At 44.5% G+C, this 23,891-nt stretch overlaps 1 protein-coding gene and 1 long non-coding RNA gene across 3 annotated transcripts in view; one reads left to right on the top strand and one right to left on the bottom strand.

Moving 5' to 3' along the window:
* LOC146863863 (uncharacterized) overlaps positions 1–23,891 on the bottom strand; it is a 355,759-nt gene that overhangs the window by 291,101 nt on the left and 40,767 nt on the right. The window lies entirely within an intron of this gene.
* Positions 6,455–23,509, top strand: LOC146863864 (uncharacterized). The gene is made up of 3 exons (XR_014969576.1): positions 6,455–6,558; positions 22,659–22,744; positions 23,487–23,509. It is a non-coding gene; the product is annotated as an uncharacterized LOC146863864 (long non-coding RNA).

Below are 23,891 nucleotides of genomic sequence, written 5' to 3'. Positions count from 1 at the left end.
GGAGTAGAGGGAGAGAGGTGAGTAAGAGAATGCCAAGGCAGAGAAAGCTGGGAGTGGTAGAGAAGGGTGAGATATAGAGAGATGGGAGAGGTTTAGGGTGAAGCTACAGAGAGGTAAAAGAAACAGTGTGGTTATGTACATTGAGAGGCCAGAGGGGGAAAGAGTTGAGATAGAAACAGGTAGAGATGTGGAGGTAGGCACATGGCGTAGAGGCAGACGTGTGAGGTCATTGAGAGAGGTGGAGTAGAGAGTTGAAATGAGAGCAGTGAGATTGGTATAGTTGCAATAGAATATTGATAGAGTAAAAGAGAAGGGTAGGTACAGAGAGATATAGAGACAGGTAAAGAGACGGGTAGATAGTGAGGAGATGCAAGGAAAAAGATTTTTTAATTTATTGCCGGCAACTACGCGAGAGCATGAGGATTGAGGTTTGGCGGGCCGGGCATTCCCAGCTGTCAAGTCAGAAAGTATTTTGTCGTTCACAAAGTTATCACTTTACGTTCCTGGAGGGGGTGAGGGGCCCTGAAAGACGGGGGTCCTGGACAATAGCCAACTTTGCTCATGCCTTAAAATGGCTTCCCAATTGCTCAAATGTTGTTTCAAGCATATTCTCACTTGCTTCCAACCTAGGTGAGATTTCAGGCGGACTCTAATGGAGCGTGGGCTGGATACACTAAGTAGGTTTCTCCCGGTCAAGGATCTTACCTAGGGACTTAGTGATTGAAGTGGAAGTCTAAATCTTCGAGTGTGGCTAACTTGCAAACTGTATCAGAAGAAGCCCCAACTAACTGGATAGCTGCTGGATGAGATCCTGCTGAAGGTGATGGTTTAGATGGGAAATGGTGAAAGCGAAAAGAATGAAATTCACGTCCAGAGAAGTCAACTCGTTGACTGGATACTTTTGTACTTTTATTTTTGTTCGGATGAAGTCTCTTTTTGGAGTTCAGAATGGGACAAGTTTACAGGCTGTATCCAATGATGAGTTATAGGAGGATGGATACATTTTCAGCGATGGCCTGCTAAAACGGATTTGCTGCTGCGGAGAAGCTCCAGACAGGAGAAACAGGTTTCTTGAGCCCAGCACTGGAAGTTACGGGGCTCACCGACATCACCACATCGGAAGCCTTCACTGGGAATTTTCCAGCTCTGGAAGCAGTACAAAGTCCAAACACGTAATGCGTCCCTGTCCCTTCTTCTGCAAAAGGGGGAATGTACTGGTGAGCGCCAGCAGGGCCCACAAAGGCGGCCTGGTCGGGTACAATCGGCAAGTGGGGTGCAGCAGAGGAGGACGCGATACGGCAAGAAGAGGTGTAGGGAATACAACGTCATAGTATTTCCACGGAATGAGCCGCATTCTCCATAACTTCCAACAAAAGTTTGAAGAGGCGCAACTGCCCTCAACTACATTGAACCCAGTCAGGGATACCCAGCCCAGAGCCTTTGCGTGAGGCCACAGAAAGGCCTCAGTGTCCTTGAAGGCCCACACGACACGTGTCCACAAGCATACATGACAACCCTCCCCCAAAAGCTGATGTGAGCTGCATCCTGACCGAGCCCACTACCCCAACGACATAGCCACAAGTGACAAATACACACCACCACGCCCACACCCAAACCCTTCGTAACCCACCCCTAGTTCGTGTCCGAGTTTACAGTTAGCGGGTCCTAACCCCTTTATTTCCTTTTTTCTTTTCCCCACCGCGGAACACAGCACGGGATAGGCAATCCTCCCACCCCCCCCCCCAGAGAAAAATAGACAACTGAAGTTTGAAATTATGACATCGTATTGTCAGTTTCCTTTTTTTGTTATGCTCCCACCCACTTATAACAAAGACTCTAGACCTTTGTAACTTATACCAGGGATATGCATATAGTCTGTGTAAAAAACGATGTACAATGATCCTACAATGTGGAGAACCTAAAAAAATGGTTTTAAAAAATAAATAAAAATCAGCAGCTAGAGGCTAATTGAAGCATCATTTAAATAAACCATGCATACACCCAGCCATAGCACAGTTCTATAATGCACACACAACAGATGCCTCATAATAAAATTGTGGAAAATTAATAGAAACCTGTAATTATGTAGCACCAGGCATGTTTTGTGACCGAATCAAATATTAATACACAAAAGCACTGCATAAAAAGCAGCAAGAAACACCATTTGACACACAGCACAAACTCCTTGAATAAACAAAGCGTGTCTGACCACCCCAAAACATAAGTGGCATCAGCTCCTAAAACCAGAGTCAAAGCTATTAGCATCAGCCCACAAACATCGCCCCGCATTTATGCGTGAAGAAACATTTACATACACACCTTCATTCTAGTTGTAGAGCTATTACTTCAGAACTCTGGTTTTTCGATAAACGTAGAACCCAAAACCAGTCAGGAGCACAGATGGAGAAATAATTATGACACTCTGGAAAGATATATCTATAAACGCACAATTAGTGAGTACAATACCTTGATCCAAAAGGAAAAATCTAATTACTTCATCTCAGATTTAGACTTCGGAAAATTCCACTAAAGAATTATTCATGACAGTTAAACTCACCTCGGTACAAAAGGAGGTGGTGATGGACGGAGCATCAGAACCAATCAAACACTCACACCCAGTCAACAGATCTGGGTTTGATCCATCACCGTTCTTTAGCCCACTCTGCCACCCCAGTTCAGACATGGCCATATGCAAATCAGTCTGAACCTGTGCCTCATGGGAACAGTCCAGCCCGAACTGCCAAGCCATGCCTTTCCTGGACCGGAAACAAGCTTCCTAGGACCGGTTTCTGGCATTTCAGCCGTCTTCAGCCAGTTAAACTCACCTACATTCCGGACAAGAATAATACTAACTGTAACCCATCCTTCTGTAATACTTTGGCTTCATTTTTTCAGCATTTTTCAGTAGAGGATAGCAATAACAAACGGTCATTTGCTTTATCTGTTTCATGATGACATCTCTTCTACTAGTACAGAAACACTGTCTTCTTTCTCTTCGCTTACGGCCAACCAGGGTCTTGGCCTGCTTAGTTCTATCAAGTCAGGCTCCCAACAGACCCGTGCCCTCCAAAAATAATACAACGCGCCCTTAGGACAATATGTGTGCATCTGGCCAAAATCTTCAATGGAATTTTTAGCTCTGGCTACTTTCCTAAGGCATGGAAAAAAACATCTACCCTACCTTTATTAAGAGTGTCCAACCTTAGTCATTTGGAACCTAGCAATTATCAACCCATTTCACCCCTCCCATTCCCCGCTAAAATAGTGGAAAGCACCAACCACCTTCTCGATCCTACTCAGTATAGGTTTGGGTTCATGAGCAAGCACAGCACTGAATCAGTCCTGACCATCGCGTTCGAAGACAGATCAACCCTAGATAAAAGAGGAAATGCAGCCTGATTCTTTAAGATCTCTAGGCAGCATTCGTCAGGGTCAATCATGATTTGTTAATTGAACGTCTTCATTCTGTTGGAATCCGCGAGTAGCACTCGCTCTCCTGAAATCCTTTTTGGGGCAATGGGAACAATTCATTGCTCTGAATGAATTTGCCTCCATCCCTTTTTCCATACCATGTGGTGCGCCGCAGGGTCTTCTCTGAGTCCCACCCTCTTAAATGTATATGTGACTCTTCTTGCCAGGCTCATAAAAACGTTTAGCTTCTCTGTGTTATCTTACACTAAAAGATAACCAAATCGTGGTCTCAGTGTCCAGTAATCCTGATGGTACTGCAGCCAGATTCCACCACTGTACATTACATATAAGCAAGTGGATGAGCAACAACTGCCTTAAATTGCACTCAAGAAAGACTGAGGGCCTTCTGTTCAGTAACAACATCTCCTTTTGGTCCCCTAGTTGGTGGCTTCCGGAAATGGGCACTTTGCCAATCCCGGTCAGGAAAGTGAGGAACTTGGGGATTCTTTTAGATAAATTGTCTTTCAAAATTAATGCTGTGACTTCATCATCCTTTTACACTCTGAAAATTCTCAGGAAAGTGCCCCCTTTCATTCTCCATAAGCTGTAGAAGACTGAGTAGTTGACTGTTCTCATGGCCTGTAGAGTAGGGGCCAGCTGTATCCCTAAATATGGGACTGTCTCGTCAGACCATTGCAGGGGGTGCTGGTCCTTGAGATCTGCCAGTGTCAGTGGCACCAGCGAGAGATTCAAGGCCATGGATTTTGTGATATTAACTTTGAACCCGGACGCCTTCCTAAAGGAGTCCAGCTCTCCCCGAAAGGCTCCCAGAGCGGTCGTCGGATCCGCCAAGGTGACCAAAACATCATCCGCATACATGCTTATGGTATGTGCATCACTGCCGAAGCGGATGTCTGATGCGGGAGTGGTCCCTGACACTCTGCACCATGAGTTCCATATAGAGGGCAAAGAGCAGGGGCGAAAAAGGGCAGCCCTGTCTCGTGCCTCCGTTGATAGGGAAAGGGGTGGAAGTGTGCCTGTTCACTCTCACCGTTGCTGAGGGAGAGCGATAACAATTGAGGATGTGTGTCCTCATCTTTTCCCCCAGGCCAAAGCGGACCATTGATTGCTCTAGGTAGGGCCAGTAAACCGCATCAAAGGCCTTTTCGGCGTTCATAGTGAGGAGCATAAAATCCCCTGGGATAAGAGATGCCTTCTCTATGAGGTGCATAACTCTTCATATTATCGCTCATCTACCTTTGAGGTATAAACCCAGCTTGATCAGGATCTATGATCCCCGGCATGTAAGGTGCTAGTCTTGCCGCCAGAATCCCGGTGTACAGCTTCAGGTCTATGTTCAAAAGAGAGATAGGCCTGTAAGCCCCGCAACTCGTCTTGTCTTTCCCTGGCTTAGGGATAACTGCAATTGCAGCCTCCAACATAGATGGGGTGATCGCCCCCGGGGACGCGAAAGAGTTAAAAAGCAGGGTGAGCAGGGGAGCAAGCGAGGAGTAGAATTGTTTGTAAAAGGCTGCTGTGTAACCATCGGGACCGGGTGATTTGGCTAACTTCAAATGGGCAATGGCTGCTATGACTTCTTCTGGTCGTATTTAAAAACTAAAGAGATTTGTTTTACTTAATGCATTTAGGATCAAGTATTCTACATCACGAGTAACGTTATCCTGTGTTTAGTGTTGCAAAGTCAGTGTAGGTTCAGCTTTGGAGCTAACGACTGGGACCACAATGAGCAGGGGATGCCGACTTATCTCTTCCTGGATGTCAGTCACGTCACTTCAACCACCGCACCTTTTTATGCCTATTGTAGTCATAATAACCATAATTAATATCCAAAGCAGGAGGTATACATTCAAATCAAAGAAAAAGTCTGTAACCTGGTCATTCCTTTAATTCCTTTCAGGCCCTGGTTCAGAAATTCGGAATCCAAAAGCCTTTTTCAAAAGAATTCTGTCAATTTTACTCTCATAAAGATTTTGTGTGGCAACATCAATAATTTGCAGGTACATTTGTTGATCTTGCTTTACAATAGTTGCAAGCTAATGAAGAATTAAATAGAAAGTAACATTATTGATAGTGTTCAGACCAGCTTGTTTTGTCCCTCCTCGTTACATAGCGAGACCACGGAGGACTTCCAGGATTCTCTCGTAGTCTGTCAAGAACATGAAACAACCTTTTAATATAAGGTAATGTGCTGTGATCCGGGACGAAACCACTCAAGTCCAGGTGAACCAGAGATGGAAGGACCTTCAGGGTCCTGGTTTGGAATATGTTTCATGAGATCTTGAAATTTGGGATCAGCATCGATAAATGATGATTTGGTGACTTACCTAAGAAATCGTAATCAGGTTTGCTAGTGCAGCATGTCAGATATGTATTGTGACTGTAGAAGACTCGGCTGTAACAGCCACCATCTGGCACATGCCCCATGCATCTAGCGGAGCCCTTTTCTGCTGGTAAGGTGATATTTCAGCTTTTATAGTAAAAACAAAATGATCCATGAATTACTTTTTTCCATGTAAAAGATATACATGCCAAGCAACTAGTGGCAAAGCAAGGTGGTGGGTTGATGTCCTGGCGCCCCTATGGGCGAGCCTCCACTGGGCTTACTACTATAAGTTCACATATATCACATTGGCGCCTCAGTTTAGACAAGTGACTCAAGAGGCTCCTGCACTTCCACAGCCACGCAGTACGTAGAGCTACTTGGAAGCACAGGCATGCGCTGCAGGAGTTCATTTCCCACATAGCTGCGTTTTCTGTTCCCGCTTGGCATGTGTTTTGAGACTAATCTTCCCAGTAATGTCTCTCGAACCCACTTTTTTTCTTAATCCGTCGAGGCTGTCCTAATTATTCCAGTCAGTAAACGGGCAGCAAGGCATCTGGTTATCATTTAACTGAAAGCTACAAATTGCCTTGATGGGCTGCAGAGCTGATTTCGATACGTTTTCCTCTGAAAGGGAGTTTCTGCTTTTAATTTAATGTCCTTGCAGGGGCCGAGCTTCCTACGGAGGAGCACTGTACATGAAAAAATACAGCCCCACAGGAATCGTTTCATAACACACCTCAGCCCAGTCCATCTTCGGCAGGAGGCCTCCAACATAAAACCTAAAATGCGGAAACATTTACCAAGTAAGGTTCTCTTGCGATCTGAACCTCCCCATCTGATGTGAAAAGTAAAGTGCACATATCAATCATAAATGAAGTTATGATTCATGAAATTCAAATTAAAGGGCGAGTATGGTTGTCTGTGATAATTTGAATGTTTGAGTGAGTACATTTGCTGAGCCAGAGATTTTGTCACTTGGTAAATGCAGAATTGTTATTTAACTGTGATGCTTCGATTGCCTTTGTGGGTGTTTGGTTCACTACTTGATCATTTGGTTGAGTGATCAAGGAGCCAATTTATATGTTGGCAGAGAGGAAACCTTGTCGTGGCAGTATTCCCTCCCCACCAACGCAGCTGTACACCTACCCGGTTTAAATGCAGTGGACCATAGGTTTGGCTACAGCATTGATTACTTCATCAAGATTTATATAGCGCAACTATCACTCCGGGGAGCATCATGGCGCTAAAGCAGAAACGAGACTAGAGAGGAGAGCAGCGGTATGAATCTACCAGATCAGATGAGTGAGAAAACTAAATTGTCTGAGGCTCCGAAGATCCACGTTTTCAGGGATTTCTTGAAAATGCATTCTGTCTGAGAGAGCTGGAGATGTATGGGTAGAGTTCCAGGCTTTGGTCCCTAGGACTGCCATTGATTTGTCCCCTCTGGAAACCAGATTGAAGCTGGGTGGCGTGAGGAGATTTGCTGATAAGGATCTTGAGCGGCGCTGTGTCAGATACGGTTTGATTCTGGCTGTAAGGAACTTGAGTCCTGATGACCTGAAAGCTCTGTAAGTGATTATCAGGATCTTGAAGAGGATTCTTTTATGTATGGGCAGCCAGTGTAAGGATTTTAAGGCTGCAGTGGCTGAAGACCCTTGAGGTAGTTTTAAAACCAGACAAGATGCTGCATATTGAACTATCTGTAGTTTCTTCAAGACAGCCTTATTGGCGCCTGCATATAAGCTGTTGCAGTAGTCTAGTCTGGACGTGAACAGAGCTAATGTAACAGTCTTGCAAGCCCCACCTGGTAACAGATCAAAAAACCTTTTTAAGAGACTTTATCAGATGGAAGCATGTGTCAGCCACAGAGAGAGCTTGTTGATGGAAGATAATGAGGTATCAAATTTTAATCCCAAATTCCTCACTACATTCACTGTATTTGGCGGGGGTAATATCATTTGGCCACCACTGACTGGGAGAGAAGGTGTTAGATTTGCCAAGCAGCATGATCTCGGTTTTTTGGCAGTTGCATTTCGGGTGGTTGGATTGCATCCAGTGAAATACAGCAGTAAGGTAGCGTTGGAAATTCTCCTCTGCATTGGTGGAATCCTTATCTAGTACTAGAATTAACTGAGTATCATCTGCGTAAGAAATAGTTTCGATGTTAAACGAGGACATCAGATTTAGCAGTGGAGCCATTTAGATGTTGAACAGTGTTGAGCTTAAGGCAGAGCCTTGTGGAACTCCAGTAAGCAAGGGTTTCTTCGCTGATTGATAATGGCAGAGGTTAACTATTTGTTTGCTATTAGCTAGAAAAGATTTCAGCCAAGCAAGGGCCATGTGGGAAATGCCATATGATTTGAGTCGGTCTCCCAAGATGTCATGGAGAACGTGTCAAATGCGGCCGATAGATCCAACTGAATCAGCACTACATTTTTCCCTTGGTCCAAGGCGATTTTAAGTGCTTCAGTGGTGTGTAGTAGTGCTGATTCTGTGGAGTGCATGGGCCTAAAATCTGATTGACTTGAATGCAGGATATTAGTCTCTTCCAGGAAGTCGGTCAATTGGGTGTTAACTAATTTTTCATTAATTTTACTGAGGCTGGGTAGAAGAGAAACAGGAGGAAGATTCGAGAGGATCGTATGTTCAGATAATTGTTTTTTTGGAGGGGTTCAACTGCTGCAATTTTTCAAAGTGATGGTACTACTGCTTGTGTGAGTGATGTTTATAATCTTGTTGATGGTTGGGTTAATGAGGTCAATGATGGCATGCAGTACCTTTGGAGGGCATGGGTCAAAAGGAGAACCCGACTTGCATGAGAGGATAGCTTGGCATGACTCTTCCAGACTGACCTCCTTAAAGAATTTGAGAGCCGGTCTATCATCATTGTCATGTGCCTCAGAGCCCGGAGAGGGGTTAACTCAAAATCTTTTTGGAAGCCTAGGACTTTCTGTTAAAAGAACAAAAACGCCATTTTATCACAAAGAGTCTGTGATGGCGAAATCTCATGTTCTAGTATTTTAGGGTGTGTAAATGATTTCACAATTTCAAAAATAGTTTTGTGGTCTGAAACTGCCTGCCTGATTAGGTTAGTGAAGTAGGATTTCTTTTCCATTTTGATTTGCTGATGGTAACTTGCGAGCGCAGATTTAAAGAGTGTCAGCTCTTCCGGTTTATAACTTTTTCTCCATCTGCGTTCCAAACGTCTACAGTGCCCTTGTAGTTGTTTTAGCGCTTCAGGGTGAACTAGGGGGGGTGAAAACCTTGTTTTAAGCCATCCTATACGGCAAGGGGGGCAGCGCAGGAATGTCGCTAAGTGAGGCCATCCAGGAGCTTAAGGAGTGAGTGTCTAGTGAGGGATCTCATGTCAGGGTGGGTCTACCTCGCTTGCTTCGGTGTGTACAGTCGGATTCTTCTCCAAATAGTGTAAAATGTGAGTATTCTATGACCAGGGCACTAAGTGTGTCTCCAAGGGTATCTAAAATGTTGAGGCTTGTACCTGGTGGGCAGTAGATCAGGGCTCCCGGGAAAGAGTTGGAGCTTTCTACTTGAAAGCAGAACCCAAGACTTTCCGCTCCTTTGAATCCAGTAAGTTTGAATGTGGAACATTTGAGTGCGTTACGGTATATTATAGCCAAGCCTCCACTTTTTTGGTCAGGTCTGTCTTGTCTAAGTATATCGTATCCTGGGGGGAGGGCTTGAGCGATATCTGTTTTACACCAATCTTTGAGCCAGGTTTCAGTAACGAAAAGGCAGTCCAATTAGACTAGAGATCAGATCAAAAATGTGTGGTGGATTCCTACAAAGTGACCTAGCATTAACAAGACCTCCTAATAGTTGATATACAGTGTGGTCAGTTCTGTAGGTGTTGTCAAGTGAAAGTCTCAATTCATATTTACAACCAATACAGGTCTCTGGGCCTTTCAATTTGTTTGTGTCTAGGCGGTAATGGCATTTACTTCCTGGCTTATTGAGGGCCAAAAGCGATTCTCCTGATTAGGACTGACCTGGACCAAAATGGGCAGCATTTCTTGCGCTGGCCGTGATCCAGATGCAGATGGGTGCAGACGGGCTTGCCTTTGGTGCACCAGTGGGGCACCTGCGGTGGCGTGCACATTAAATAATGTGTGCCCCGCCAACGACTAGACCGCAGTAGGAGTAAAAATGACTGCACTTCTGGGTGCCCCTCCAAGGCCTACCTTCTCTAAGAAGTAGGTGAGGCAAGAACCGGAGCAGCTGACAGGTGTGGGGAGCGGTAAGATTAAAGTGAGCAGAACGCTCAGCGCGTGTTACAGTGGCTTAGTAAAGTGACTGAATGAGAGTGGAGACATTCAAATTAAAATTCATCAGGACAATTAAAATTAATTCAAACAGACCCTGCTAAATCCCAAAACAGAGGCGATTCTAAAAACAGTGAAAGAAATGATCAGTTAAAATCGTACACAGCAGTAAAAACAGTAAATAAGAAGTTTGGCAGAGCTAGCTGACTACAAGCTTAACTCGATCCGCCATAGCGAAGCGTCTCCGATGGCACAACCGATTAAAGGCTGGCAGAGAATTAACAATATGTCTGCGCACCCAATTAGGATGGGCAGACATAACGCTGGTTTTTTTTACTATCTGTCACTGCTAGGCAAACCCTGGGGGTAAGGGACAGTAAAAAAACAAAAAATGCCCCCTTCGCCATGGGAGTGATCTCCCATGGGGTGGGGGGGAATAATCCCAAAGTGGGATTTTCTTTTTAAAAATATAAAAGAAAACAATTTGTTTCATGTTCAGTTTGTTTCATGTTGGAGGAGCCCTGCACCAAACTGCAAAAAACACTAACAGGAACCGCTGTGATGGTGGTTCCTGCAATGCTTTAAAAACGACCGGCATCTTGGTAGTCGTTTCTAAATTCAGTGGACTGCATCACCATCAGGGAGACAGAGGAATTTACTCTATCGTCCTGGGGGAGAACAGGCTGTCCATTGAGGAATAAATTGGTAAATTTGTTGAGTCAGAGAGAACGTCTATTTGTAACTGTGTAATACTGAATCCAACTGTAATTCCTGATTTAGGAACAATTTAAAATACCACAGTGCTTTTGCTGGATCACCTTCATACGATGATGCAAAGCCTGATGACTATAACCTCCATCTCTCTCCCCCCAAGCACTCCCCTCCCTGGGCTGCTCTCCTGACTACCTCCCTGTGACATCTACTTGACACACCCACTTCTGAAGGGCGTAATGCATACACCAGTCCCACTGCTTCGGAGCATTCCTCCATGAACATTATCCCAACCACACCCCACCACCCACCACCTCTGTGATCACAGATCCTAATATCACAAAGATCAATCTGTTCAAGCAACCTTAGAGGACTCCCCCTCCTCTCAATCCAATGAAGCATTACATGCACATCAGGGCTGTCCTCCTGAACTGTAGGTATGTGGTCTCTAATTCACCATTCATGTCTGCCGTCATCCAAGATGGTCGCTTCGACACTTTTGCACAAGAAGAAATCGGTTTATGCTCATCCTCCAAGACACTATCTGACACCTTGAATATTTATTCAAGGAGTGGGATGCGTCCTCCACCTCAACAGATTAGGAACAAACCGATGGTAGGACTGTCCTTATCTAGAAGGAGTCCATTTAAATGTAAACTGATTAACTCATTAAACTACTTGTTGTTCTGAATGTTCAATCTGGAGAATACAAACACCTAAACCATTCTGGCTGAACATCTCATAACCCCCACCTGGCACCAAAATGTTTTATTGATGGTTTCCTTGTTGTAGCACTCATCATCTCACCTCCGAATGGGATTAGGTTTTCATGGGAGATTCCCAACCACCACAAGAAAAAGCCAAAGACACCTAACCTTCCCTCCTCAAAATCTTCCAACGGGAGCTTGTACAACATTGTGTCTCCCCAACCCATAATAAGGGCTCTACCCTGTAGTAATGAACTAATATGTATTTGTTCAGTCATTAAAAGCTATTAAAAAAATCATATGATGACAGTCATTTATAAATCACAGCAAGTTTGGCTAAAAATTATTGCATATTAAAACTAAATACAATATCAATCTCAATACTCATTAAAACGAAAAAGCACAGCTCTTGAAGCAGTCCTGAAGAGTTACGTCACCACAATTTTCTTTCTACTGGACATTGGCGCAACAGATGTGCCATGGAGTCCATTTTAAACCCATGTAGTCTGCAGGTCAGTGGTTTATCCAGCGATTCTTTTGAACCCCTGCCAATGTCTCGGATCGGTAATAACAAAAAACAGTCTACCCTGAACCCAGGTTCCCTAAAGAAGTAGAACATCCGAATGTCTAGCATGATCACAATTTAAAGCATCTTCTTAATAATATATTTAGCAGTTGCGTTGGACCGACGAATGGCCCTAATGCTTACAGGTTTTGATTGTGGCTATATCCAAAAGATTCTTCACCCAGAGTTGTTCTTGCAACAGAAAGAGTGGTGCTGATCATTGATTTTCTGTGGGAAATCATTTGATGGTTGCAGCATATCTCAAACCTTTGCGCTTCCCCACAGTTGGTCTCCCCAGAATGCAGGTAATTCGATTTTTGTTGGGAAGGTTTGTTTGGTAGCCGAAAGGAGACCTTCCAGATTTAAAATTATAAATGGTTAACATTGTGATGTATAGGTTTTGCCACTTGGGATACCCAGTCCCATTACTTTTGAATCTCTGTCCAAAGCAGTCAAAATAAAAAGTTATTCCGCTTAAATGATTCATTAATTTATAGACTACAGTTTTCAGACTGTCAGAATTTCTGATGGATACTGTTGACTACAAATTCCTCACCTTTAAAATAATCCCAGACACCAGACTGGATAAGGAGTTTGAACAGGGTCGGAGGGGCGCATGGCCCCAGTGCCTTATTAAGCCCTGGGGACTTCATCCACAGGGGCCATTCATTTTTTTTGTTATTTTTAAAAGGGGAGTGGGTCTGCATGGCCCCCTCCCTTAGCCTGTGAAAGCCCAGGGGACCCCATCACTGGGGACCTTTTTTTTAATTTAAAAAAGGGTGGGGGCAATGTGGCCCCCCACCCTGATCCTACTTAGCCCATCCCCCGGGGCAGAAACATTAATAAGAAGGTAAGGGTCCAAGAGGCCCCCCTCCCTGAGCCTCTGAAGGCCCTGGGGTCGGCTCTCTTACTGTGTCCCAAGAAGCCCACCTCTGGGACCAATAGTTTCCCTGAAATTTCAAGATGCTTCTCCTTGTGTTATGTTTCCCTGCCAGCAGTCCTGAGGGTAGGGAAACAGAATCGATATTGATCCTGCCCAAAGGGAGCAAGCATAAATTGCTGCTCCCTCTGGGCAGGAACAATGATGGCTCCCGCACCATGTGGGGAGCTGGCAAGGACCACGGAAGCCCTGGGGCTGCCCCCACGGCCCCCAGCGTATGCTCTGTGGGTGCCCCAGGTGGGCACGGGGCACCAAGCTCTTGCCCCATGGGATGGTGTCTCTGGGCCAGAGAAGGCTCAGGGAGGGGTGCCGCGCACGCCCCTCCCCTTAAAACAAAACAAAAAAAAAAAAACAGCCCCGGGGGATGGAGTCCCCAGAGCCTAATAAGGCTTTGGAAGGGTGGGTCCCGCAGCCACCCTTCACTTTTAAAAGATGGACGGGCCAAGGGGATGGCTTCCTCGGGGCAAAAAGTGGCTCGGGGGATACTAAAAGACGGACGGCCCCGGGGTTGGGGAAGGTCTGGGAAGGCTCGGGTGGAGGGTTCTCCATTTAAAAAATAATAATGGCACGGGGGATGGGGTGCCCGGGGTTTAATAAGGCTCAGAAAGGGGTGCAGTGCGTCCAGTCCCATTTTTTTGTATTTGTTGCTGAGGAATGGGGTCATTTTGGCCAATTAGGTCTCGGGGAGGGGGCCACGCAGCACCACCTCTCCTTTTTTATTTTATTTCGCCCTGGGGAAATGTGTCCTTGGGGCCTATTATGGCTTGGGGAGGGGGCTGCATACTCTCCACCCCTGTTAATTGTATTTAGCACCGGTGCATAAGGCCCTCAAAGCCTTTTAAGGCTTGGAGAGGGAGGCCACATGGTACCCCTCCCCTTTTAATTGGAACTGGCCCTAAGGATGGGGTCCCTGGGGCCAATTAAGTGTTGGGAGGGGGCTGCATGCCCTCTACCAGTAATATACATGTTTTGCTCCAGGGAATAGGGTCCCCAGTGCCCAAAGGCCAACCCTAGGCTGTACAGGCCAAAGTCTGTATGCGGTTGGCAGCCGGTTGTGGATTTCACCACAGGGCCTGGTGGCAGGCCAACCCCTGTAACCAAAGCACCACTGCGCACAACTCAAGGCTGTGCACAGCGTGGGGTTGGTTGGCTGCTTGCGGGAGGTGGGGGGTGCTGCCTCTGGGTGGGTTGGCCACAGGTCCTGTCGGCAACCCCCTGCTGTGCACGGCCGAAGGCCGTGTGCACCAGGAGGTTGACTTTGGCTTTTGATATAGTAATAAATATCACTTTATGTCTAAAAAAAAAAAAAAAAAAAATTCATGGGGAAAAAACCCAAAGTAACATAGTTAGGTTAAATGACGTCATTGAACATGGCATGAGTGATGTAGTATGTGGGGTCCTAAGCAGTGCATGGCGGGGCGCATGTAATAGTTAACACTGCTGACTAGAACTGGTGAATTTCAGTTTTTTATTTTTTTATTCACAACGTTGGCACTGACATATTCACCTAACTATAACATTGCTTTAATCTTTGTTTATTTCAGTGATTATATATATATAGATCATTTTTTTTTTCTTGAAACAAATGCCCGTGAGCTCTGAGGAGGCACTCGTCAGCTTGCCCACCATCCAGTGTTCCCAATCAGATCGCCTCAACCTTCCGGTAAGAATTCAATAGCCCGACGCGTTTCGCGGCATGACGCCTCTTCCTCAAAGGCTTGGCTTCTTTCACATGTGGCGTAATGACGGCTCTTTTTGAATCAATTTTTGGGCATGCTTGGATTTGCTATTGGCCCCCAGTGGGCTGCACTGAGTGCGCTTACATCTGTGGTGCACGCTGGGACATGTGGCCCTGCGGAGAAAACATAAATAATTCCCCTTAGTGGGTTCAATGCGCCATAATTTTATTAAAAGCAATTTAAATGTCCTTAGAAGGAACCAGACTGTCAGGGCAACACAATCTTCATTTACAGCTCACTGTGCTGCATAACGGCTCGGATACAGTTCCAACCGCAGCCTCTCTAGATTTAGAGATGGTGCACTCCTCCACGGCAGGGCCGCCTGGTCCATATTTTTTCAAACAAATGCCCGTGAGCTCTGAGGAGGCACTCGACAGCTTGCCCACCATCCAGTGTTCCCTATCAGATCGCCTCGACCTTCCGGTAAGAATTCAATAGCCTGACGTATTTTGAGGCATGACGCCAATATATATATATATATATATATATATATATATATATATATATACACACATACACACACACATTTGTTTTCTATAATATCTAAACAAAAGTTATTACTCTATTACTCTACACCAGGAGTCTCCAACGAGTAGCTCGGGAGCTACTGGTAGCTCGCCAGTACCTTCAAAGTAGCTCTCTGAGGTGAAGTCAAGCCCAGTATCCATCTCAGAGTAGGTGCCTGTTAAAGAAGGCAGCACTGATAATCGCAAGACCCTAAGAGTGACAGCCAGCCAAGCTTATCACAGTAACTCATACTAACACTCAAGCACACACTGTGCCAGCTTATAGGACCTGCTACATGACAGTCTGTATCCAATCTCAATATAATTAAGCCACAAGGAGATTGACCAGGTTGCAGTCCCTCCTTTATCAGTCACAACATGTGTGTGAACAGTGCACCATCAAAAAAGTATGGCAGCAGTAGCCTGAGCTGTAATCAGTGCTGACCCACTAAAGTGTGGGACTACAGGAGTCAGAGTGAAAATGTATCAGTTAGATGCATGGTCAGCTCAAGACATGAGGAGAACAGGGTATGATCCAGACCAGAGAAAACATTCATCAACATTTATGTGTGCGCCCATAATAAACATTATTGCTTCTTGAAACGATGCCAGGTGCCAAGAACCACCAAATATATATGCTAGCCCCATCAGAAGAGCGTTATATTTGGCATAATTGTGTCCATTCCTGAAAAATAGTGCCAATGGCATAATTATGGTCATCCTTCACTATTTTAGTGTTTTTGGTCTAGTTGTGGTATGCTGGCAGCCATCATAGACCTACTCTGAGCATGACTGGCCTATATGTACCCATTCCTGGCATATTAATGGTCATGACTGATATGTGGTCTTAGCCCTGATCCTTCTGGTTTCCAGCCTTGGCACAACTGTGGCCCTAGTATAATGGTGGGCATTACTGGCATAATCCAGGCATCCGTGGTGCTATGGTGAGCATCCATTATGATATAATGGGGTAACCCACAATTGTCCATGGACCTGGGTAGTGATTGGTATAGGAAACAACGGTCCTAGACTTCTTTAAAGCTACAATTCAGTTATGAAAAACATTCATTAGTCAAAGGGCATCCGGTACCTATAGAATTAGCATTGTATCATTAATGTACCACCATTTTCTTTACAATGCAAACAAGTATATCCTCAAAAGACACAAAATATCGCTCCAATAGTGACTGTTTATTATTTAGCTACTTTTATAACAGATCACCATATTCAATGCTCCAAAAAGAGAAAGAGGTTGCTCCAAGGGGAGTGTGAAAAAGGAATGTGCTTTTGAGGTAGGACAGATATAAAAGGAGGGGAATCCAAAAGGCAAATTCAATAACCAATCAATTACACATTCTGCTATCCTTAGTAAAACTGGTCGTGGTTCATAGTGGCACCAGTTTTATAGATAGGCCAGTACCTTATGGATTTACAAATATTAATTTCATGATTTTCTGATGATGCACAGAGAACATTCATCTGTGAAAATGCAGGCTGGGATGATATCAGATACAGGCCCACTGGGGGAGAGTGTTGACGTTTCGACTCTGGTGCAATGAGGGTAATTTATATCCTCTGCAGGCGGGTCTTCCTTAGCGGCTGTTTCCTGACTGTACCTCACCCTAGGTTGCCTCCCCTCACCCCGTCCTGAGGAAGACTCGCATGCAGAGGATATAAATTGCCCTTTACAGTTCTCTGCATGCTCCTGTCTAAACCATACATGCCTTCCACAAAGAGGATGAGAAGCATACAAATAAATGCTATCTAGAAGCAAAAACTATACAGATTACCTGCAAAGCACACTAGGACCAAGTCAGAAATTCGAGGAGAGGCCAATAAAACTACAGGAAGACTCTGGGAAGAAGTTATCTAGGACCATACTGCACTCCCACAAAGCTACAAGTTATAACAGGACCTTACTAGCAATCTTAGAAACGCAGATTCTGAAAAGCAGAGCACATGGAAGGGGCATCGTTTCATTGAGCAATGCTTAAAATGTGCACAAAGAAAAAAGGTTTTTCATAGTCCTACCGGATGTGTGGTGAAAAGGAAGAGATTGAAAGAATAATTGGAAGTTCGAGAGCAGGGACCCAATGTAATCAGCAATAAATTACAAATTGCTATTTTGGTGTGCCCCATCCTCTAGCAAAAGAACCATTTTAAGGTCTTTTGAATCAGTTTGGAACCACTTTATTGTCTCGCTGATTGATGGCTGCCTGCAAGTCGCCCTGCTGCTGCCTACAGCAACAAGACAAGACTGAATCCAAGATGGTCGCCTTAAGCAAGAAATCACATTTAAAAACCATCACCGCCAGCTGCCCAACCTCTCTTTGAAAGCAGCTCAAAGAAACAATCAAAACAAACTTCATCAATGAAAAAAGAATCAAATAGCAATAAATCCCTCCAAATAATCCAGCAGTTTTGGTAAACCGAGAGTTAGACCTCTCAATTTGTTACAAGTGAAGAAACATGTGTACATCATTTATTTTTGGCTCCATTTTCGTGAACAGTGGTATAATCAAGGGTGGGCACACAACGTTCTTTGGTGTGCTGGAGTTAGCAGTGATTGAATAGCTGGACCTCATTCTCTAAGGCAAGAATAAAGGGGAAGTCTGATTTGGAAACAGGGTGCTACTCCATAGTCTTTCATTGCTGCTGTTTTGCTGTGCTGGAGGTCTGTTTTGGCCAGCGTTAGGCTGTTTCATGTTTTTAGTGGAAAAGGTGAGTATCTTAGCCAAACGGGTCACACCCGCGGTCATCACACCTTTGGTGGTGATGTGACTGCATTTGTAAACAAAGTGAGCTTTTAGGGGTGAATTGCAGAAATGCGTCTGGAAAGTACTGATGGCCCTAGCAGACTACAACAAAGTGAAATATGCCAAAAATAAAAAACATGAAAACTGTGTTATGGGAGGAGATTTTGCTATTGAGGGACACTATCTGGCGCTAAAGAGGTTTGTTTAAAAAGCATAGGCTACTTAAACATCCATCTGACCGCCACAACTTAGGTGTAAAACACATGTAAACTGATGCGTAGAGCATTAAAGACCACAGGAGCTCTATAGTAGCAGGTCAAGAACAGTGCTAGGTTCCTCAGCAGGCTGATAGCAGAATTTCATGATTTTACCAAGTTCATCTGGGCTGGAAAGAAAGGCTGATTCAGAAACCACTCCAAGGTTTCTAGTCGAAGCAACTTGTGGACCACAGGAGCCTATGACATTTGGCCAGCTCCATTGATGTCAATTTAAATTTTGTACATTACACACTATATGGCTCTGAAGATATACAAGAGAGCAAGAGGTCAATAATATGGGTTGATGGCCATTGAGAAACTTTGATCGTACTGTTAGCTGCACATCGTCAGTGCAGAATTGAGATCTCAAAACAACTCTGAGCTTGTGGGAATCCGTATCAATAAATGTACCAGAACATAACCGGACATAAAATTGAGGTGATATCCGGGGGTAAAAATAGCCAATATAATAATTATTCTATTAGAAGCATCTTGTTGGGAATTATTTTTGTAAGGTTTGTCATGGACTAGATGCCGTCACAAACATTGGGCAGATTTGTCCTCCACGGGTTAATGAGTGAATTTGTTTGCTAGCCTGGTGATCAAGGGGTTTACTCCTTCTTGGGAGGTTAAACATATAGTAAACAATGTTGGTTGATTTTTTTCTGTTTAAGAATAGCATGACTACTGCACGTGTGTGGCGTGGCTGTGATGTGATTGATAAAGGGCATCATTAGAAATGGGGATATCTAGTTGGCAACGGTTTGCACCTTTGTCCCAATAGGGGTCCTTCCTTCTAGTCAGGTTAAAGGGGATACACTCCTAAAATAATTCATGCTCACCCCCTTGGTAGCTTGGCATGAGCAGCCAGGCTTATATCAGAGGCAGTGTGTAATGCATTTGCACATAATCAACAGTAATGCAGTGACAACACTACATAAGGACACCATACCAGTTTAGAAAAATATCCAATACTTTATATATTCAAAACAAGACCAAAACGATAAGAGTCAAACATAAAGTATGTAAAAATATGTATGTTGCAAGAATAACCTTAAAAATGCAGTTCCTTGGAGTCGGTAGCTCTCGTCAACAGTACCTTTTTGTTGCGGCCAATCATGTTGGTGCGAGTCGGTCGTGGTAACCGTCGCAGTTGCGATGTGAAGTGAAGTAGGGCAGTGTGTGGTGCCCTCAAGGCACAGTGACGGTCATCCACTGGAATTGGTCAAATCAAGGCTGCAATGTGGAGTGAGGCGGTGCTCGTTGCGTTGCTAGCAAGTCACAGTGCAAGCGAGAGAGCCGGTTAGTGGAAGCTGACGTCGGTTGGCCCGGACTGCAGTGTGGGACGAGGTGGTGCACCGTGAGACTTGCGTGGGGTGTACCCAAGCCATAATGCGGTCATGGGTGTCGAAGTCAGCAAGCAGTGACGGCGTCACAGGTCAAGGTGCAAGCAGCAGCTTGGTGGCTTTGGTCGTTATTGTCCGTGAGACCAGGGTTGTGGTGCGAGATGCGGTGGTGCCTTCTGCAGTGCCTTCAGGACACGGAGCCAGTGACGGAGTCGGTGATGGAGTCAGTTTCTTTCCCTTTCTGTGGCAACTGAAACCATGGTGCCAGAGGCGGTTCCAAGAGGTCGGTGAAGTCTTTGCAGTCCCTGAGACTTCAGAACAGGTGGCAAGCTCTACCTCAAGCCCTTGGAGATACTCAGCAACAAGTTTAAGAAAGTTCAGTCCATCCTTTCACTGCCCAAAGCAGAAGCAGCAACTGCAGGCCAACCCAACACAGCAAAGGGGCAGTACTCCTCCTGGCAGCTCTTCCAGCTCTTCTTCCTAGCAGGTTTCCTTGATTCCAGCGAGTTCTAAAATTCTGGGGTCTGGGCTCGAATATTTATACTCAGTTTCTCTTTGGTCTTTTGGGCAGAGTGGGTCTGTGCCCAGCCCAAACCTGTTCTGTCCTCTCTGGCCCGGCTTCCTGGCAGGAGGTGGAGGCAGCATTGTCCAAGGCAGACCAGGTCCATTCAGGTGCAAGGAAATCTCCTCCCACTACTCTAGATGCAGCCCAGGTCTATCTAGCCAAGCCCGGACTCATCCAGATAAGTCAGGACACACCTCGACCCCCTCAGTCGCTGTCTGAAGAGAATGCACGTCCCCAACCCCGGTCACTCGAAAGCCAGACAGTCAATCCATAAACCCAGCGTAGGCACACAGGATGGCTAAGTAAGAAAATACCTACTGTCTAAAAGTGGTATTTTCAAACCAAGAACACAAAAGTCATCTTTATTAAAAGATGCATTTTTAAATCCTGAGTTCAGGTATACTAAACCCCATTTCCCAATCTTGTCCCAATGGGAAGATATGCTTAGAAGTAAACTTCCATACTATCCTATGGGACAGGTAGCCTTTCCATAGTGAAAATCAAAATACAATGTTATTCACTACCAGGACATGTCAGACACACCAGTACGTGTCCTACCTTTAATATACACGGCACCCTGCCCACAGGAGTAACTTGGGCCTACCTTATGGGTGACTTACATGTAAGAAAAGGGACGAATAGGGCCTGGCAAGGGGGTACACTTACCAGGTCGACATGGCAGTTACAAACTGCACGCAGTTGCAGGTCTGAGAACACATTTTACATTTCTGCTTGTGTGGGTGGCCCAACCAGTGCTGCAGGCCCACTAGCAGCATTTGATTTACAGGCCCTGGCACCCTCAGTGCAATTTACTAGGGATGTACTAGTAATTCAAATGTGCCAATCATAGAAACACCAATCCATAACACAATTTACAATAGGAGCACTTGCACTTTAACACTGAGCAGCAGTGAGAACGTGCACAGAGATACTAAACCAGCAAAAACAGAGTCAAAACCAGGAGGTCAGAAAGCAATAAGACAGGGAAAACATGCCAAAAGACACGGGTCTAACAGGCATGGATTCAGAGGAGAGAGAATTCACTGCATATCTTCATCATGATAATCAGTGAACTTGCTCTAAAGGGTGGCAAGGGGGTGTAGGTATTAAGCATACCACTTTGGGTTTTCTGCCCTTCCTTTTAGTGTTCCGTTAAGGTGAACCAACAGTTTTCCTTATGTTATTTTGTGCGTCTGGTGTGGAGTCTACACTTCTTGTGCGTTAAAATGTAGGGGGAATCGACTGAATCTGTTGTGTCAGTTGAGATCTATTAGAGCAAGGTCCGCTTGCTGGCTGTGGAATCCTTTCCATTTCAAAATGTCTCTCTTCATTTCAATTGACTTTGGTACTGATATGTCAAAAGCTTTGGGTGGGTAGAAGAATCCAGCGGTGCTTCACCTTGTTAATGTAGTTCTTAATTTCTTGTGTATTGGACACCACCGTTTTTTTTCTTTTTTAAGAGTTCCTACTAAGCAAAAATACGTTTAGAGACATGTTGGTTTTGGTTAGGCTGTGGTGGACTATAAAGAGAATTTTCTGCCAGGCATCATCGAGACCCTATGATAAGAACTGCATAGCATATAGTGCTGATTACTAGTCTGTTTGTGGGGTGAACAAGATGTAAAGCAGTGATGTGGCAGGACGTAGGTATGTGAGGCCGATTTCTAATCTTGGCCGAAGTCTTGAAATCTGTCAGGATGGGAGAGGTCATATAAGATGGTTAGATGATGAAAAACAGAACTGGAGCGTTTGTGGTTAAACAGTCTTTATGTAAAAGTATCCCTTCAAGCATTTCTTTATACAATGATATCATATATGTTCACTTCAAAGTCTTATTTCGGCAGAACATAGCAATTATTTAAGTTTTTTATGTAGTTTTTAATCAAAGGGCGATATGCAAGTACACTTCCCCACTCACCAGTGCTATTATTTCTTTTTCTTGTGTCTCCTTACACTGCTTATGCTAGTTTTTGTTGGTACTCTTCACTTATCCCCGATTAATTCGCAATCAGCCTTTCTTGGCCTTTAGAAGCATTCCTGTTGAACTTCCACAATTTAATTTACATTGTTTGTTTTTCACTCTCCCTGAATAGGTTTGACAGGTTCCAAGATCTGCAAGGATATTCCAGATCCCATCTTTTAGGCTTCTCATGTGCACTTCTTTTTTTGGGGGGTCTGCCACCAGATAGCTGTAGAAGTCTTCCAGAGCTCATGTCATCAACACACGCACAAATACATAGAGAATGTTATTTGGGTCACAACCTCAGCCACAAGCACCCTTCAGCCATTGCTTGTTTGAAGTGTCTCTCATATTTTGTCCACAGAAGTATTGAGCATGGTCATTTTGGGGGAAAAAAAAGAAAAGAAAAAAAGAGTCCAACTTCAGTACTGCATTAAGACGCAGGTGAAACTATGAAACTAGAAAGTATGAACAGTGTGGTTGATAAAGCTCTAGTCTAAAACATTTTTCAAAGGGTGATATTGAGAATACAAGCTGCACTGCCCATGTCTTTTGCTCTGTCCTCTTGCAGCTTTGAAGTTCTTGATTTGTGAGGATAAATTCCAATTAAAAGGAAAGAAATGGCACCAGTGTGTGATCGGACCCCAGGCTGTCAAGGTATGCAAAATAACCCTTACACTACTACTTTCCACATAATGCAGGTTAAGGACTACTCATAGAAATGAAATAAGGATCTGGGACTCACCTTATCATTGCCAAAAGGCCTCACTTGAAGATAAAATTATATTGGTGCCTTTTTGGTTGTTAAGTTGCTGTCATATTGCTTAAGATTTGTTACAACATGCAGTCATTACATGTTGCACATTCACAGGACTGTGATCAGCATTTCATGAAGAAAAAGTGCAGTCACCAATTAAAAACCATTAAGCATTACTTTGTACAATGTTTTAGGATCTCTGTATATTTAAAAACTCTCTAATAACTCTTAACCACTTCATCACTGCCATACAAGGTGTATGTGATACGAAACTGATGCAACCTTGTTTTCCGAAGGATGGTAGCACACTAAACTACTACGTGAATAGTGAGACCTCTCCGCCAGTAGAATCTGTTGCTTTCACAAATTACAATCCCACTTGCTGAAGCCAACAACACTTTACAAACACACATCATTTAGTACAAATGCTAAATCTTTTTCTCTACTTTAATAAAGTGAACTTGAAGGACTCATGAAAAAGGATGGCAGGTATTTCATACAAAGGATTGTGGGTATGCAGATGTCTGATCCTTACTACATTTCTCCCTGCTCGCATCTACCGCTCCCTTTTTGTTCACCAACCCCTCCCCCGCTTTATTTGCATTGAAAACCTGATGGCTATGTTTTCTCTATTTTCTGCAGAACACCTCCTGGGAACAGCGGTGGCTCCTCCACTAAAGCAGAGGAGGGTCGTATAAATAAAATAAAATAAAATGAAAATAACTGAACATTATTATCATTTTATTTTTACTATAACGGACTGGAGCCAGGTTAGAGCAGGGCTGGGCTCCTTTCAGGGGGGAGGAGTGATTGGTGCGCCTAAGAGCACATGACGGTTTGACCGGCCGTCTTGTGTCTGCCAAATAGTCATGCACACTTAGCATGTTTTCCACCAGACTGTAAAGCACAGCCTGGGTGGAGAACATGCACAGGCTCCTACTCCCTGCCTGAGTGCCGTACCACGGTGCTCAGACCAATCTTGGTTAGCCTAGCGGAGTCTAGAAGCTGGTGTGCTGCCGGGATTGAGGAAGACCAGAGGACGGAGGA

Source organism: Triturus cristatus, chromosome 2_1 (genome assembly GCF_964204655.1).
Source record: "Triturus cristatus chromosome 2_1, aTriCri1.1, whole genome shotgun sequence".
NCBI classification, from domain to species: domain Eukaryota; kingdom Metazoa; phylum Chordata; class Amphibia; order Caudata; family Salamandridae; genus Triturus; species Triturus cristatus.
The sequence above is the reverse complement of the archived record's forward strand: the minus strand, read 5'-3'. Positions and strand labels throughout refer to the sequence as shown.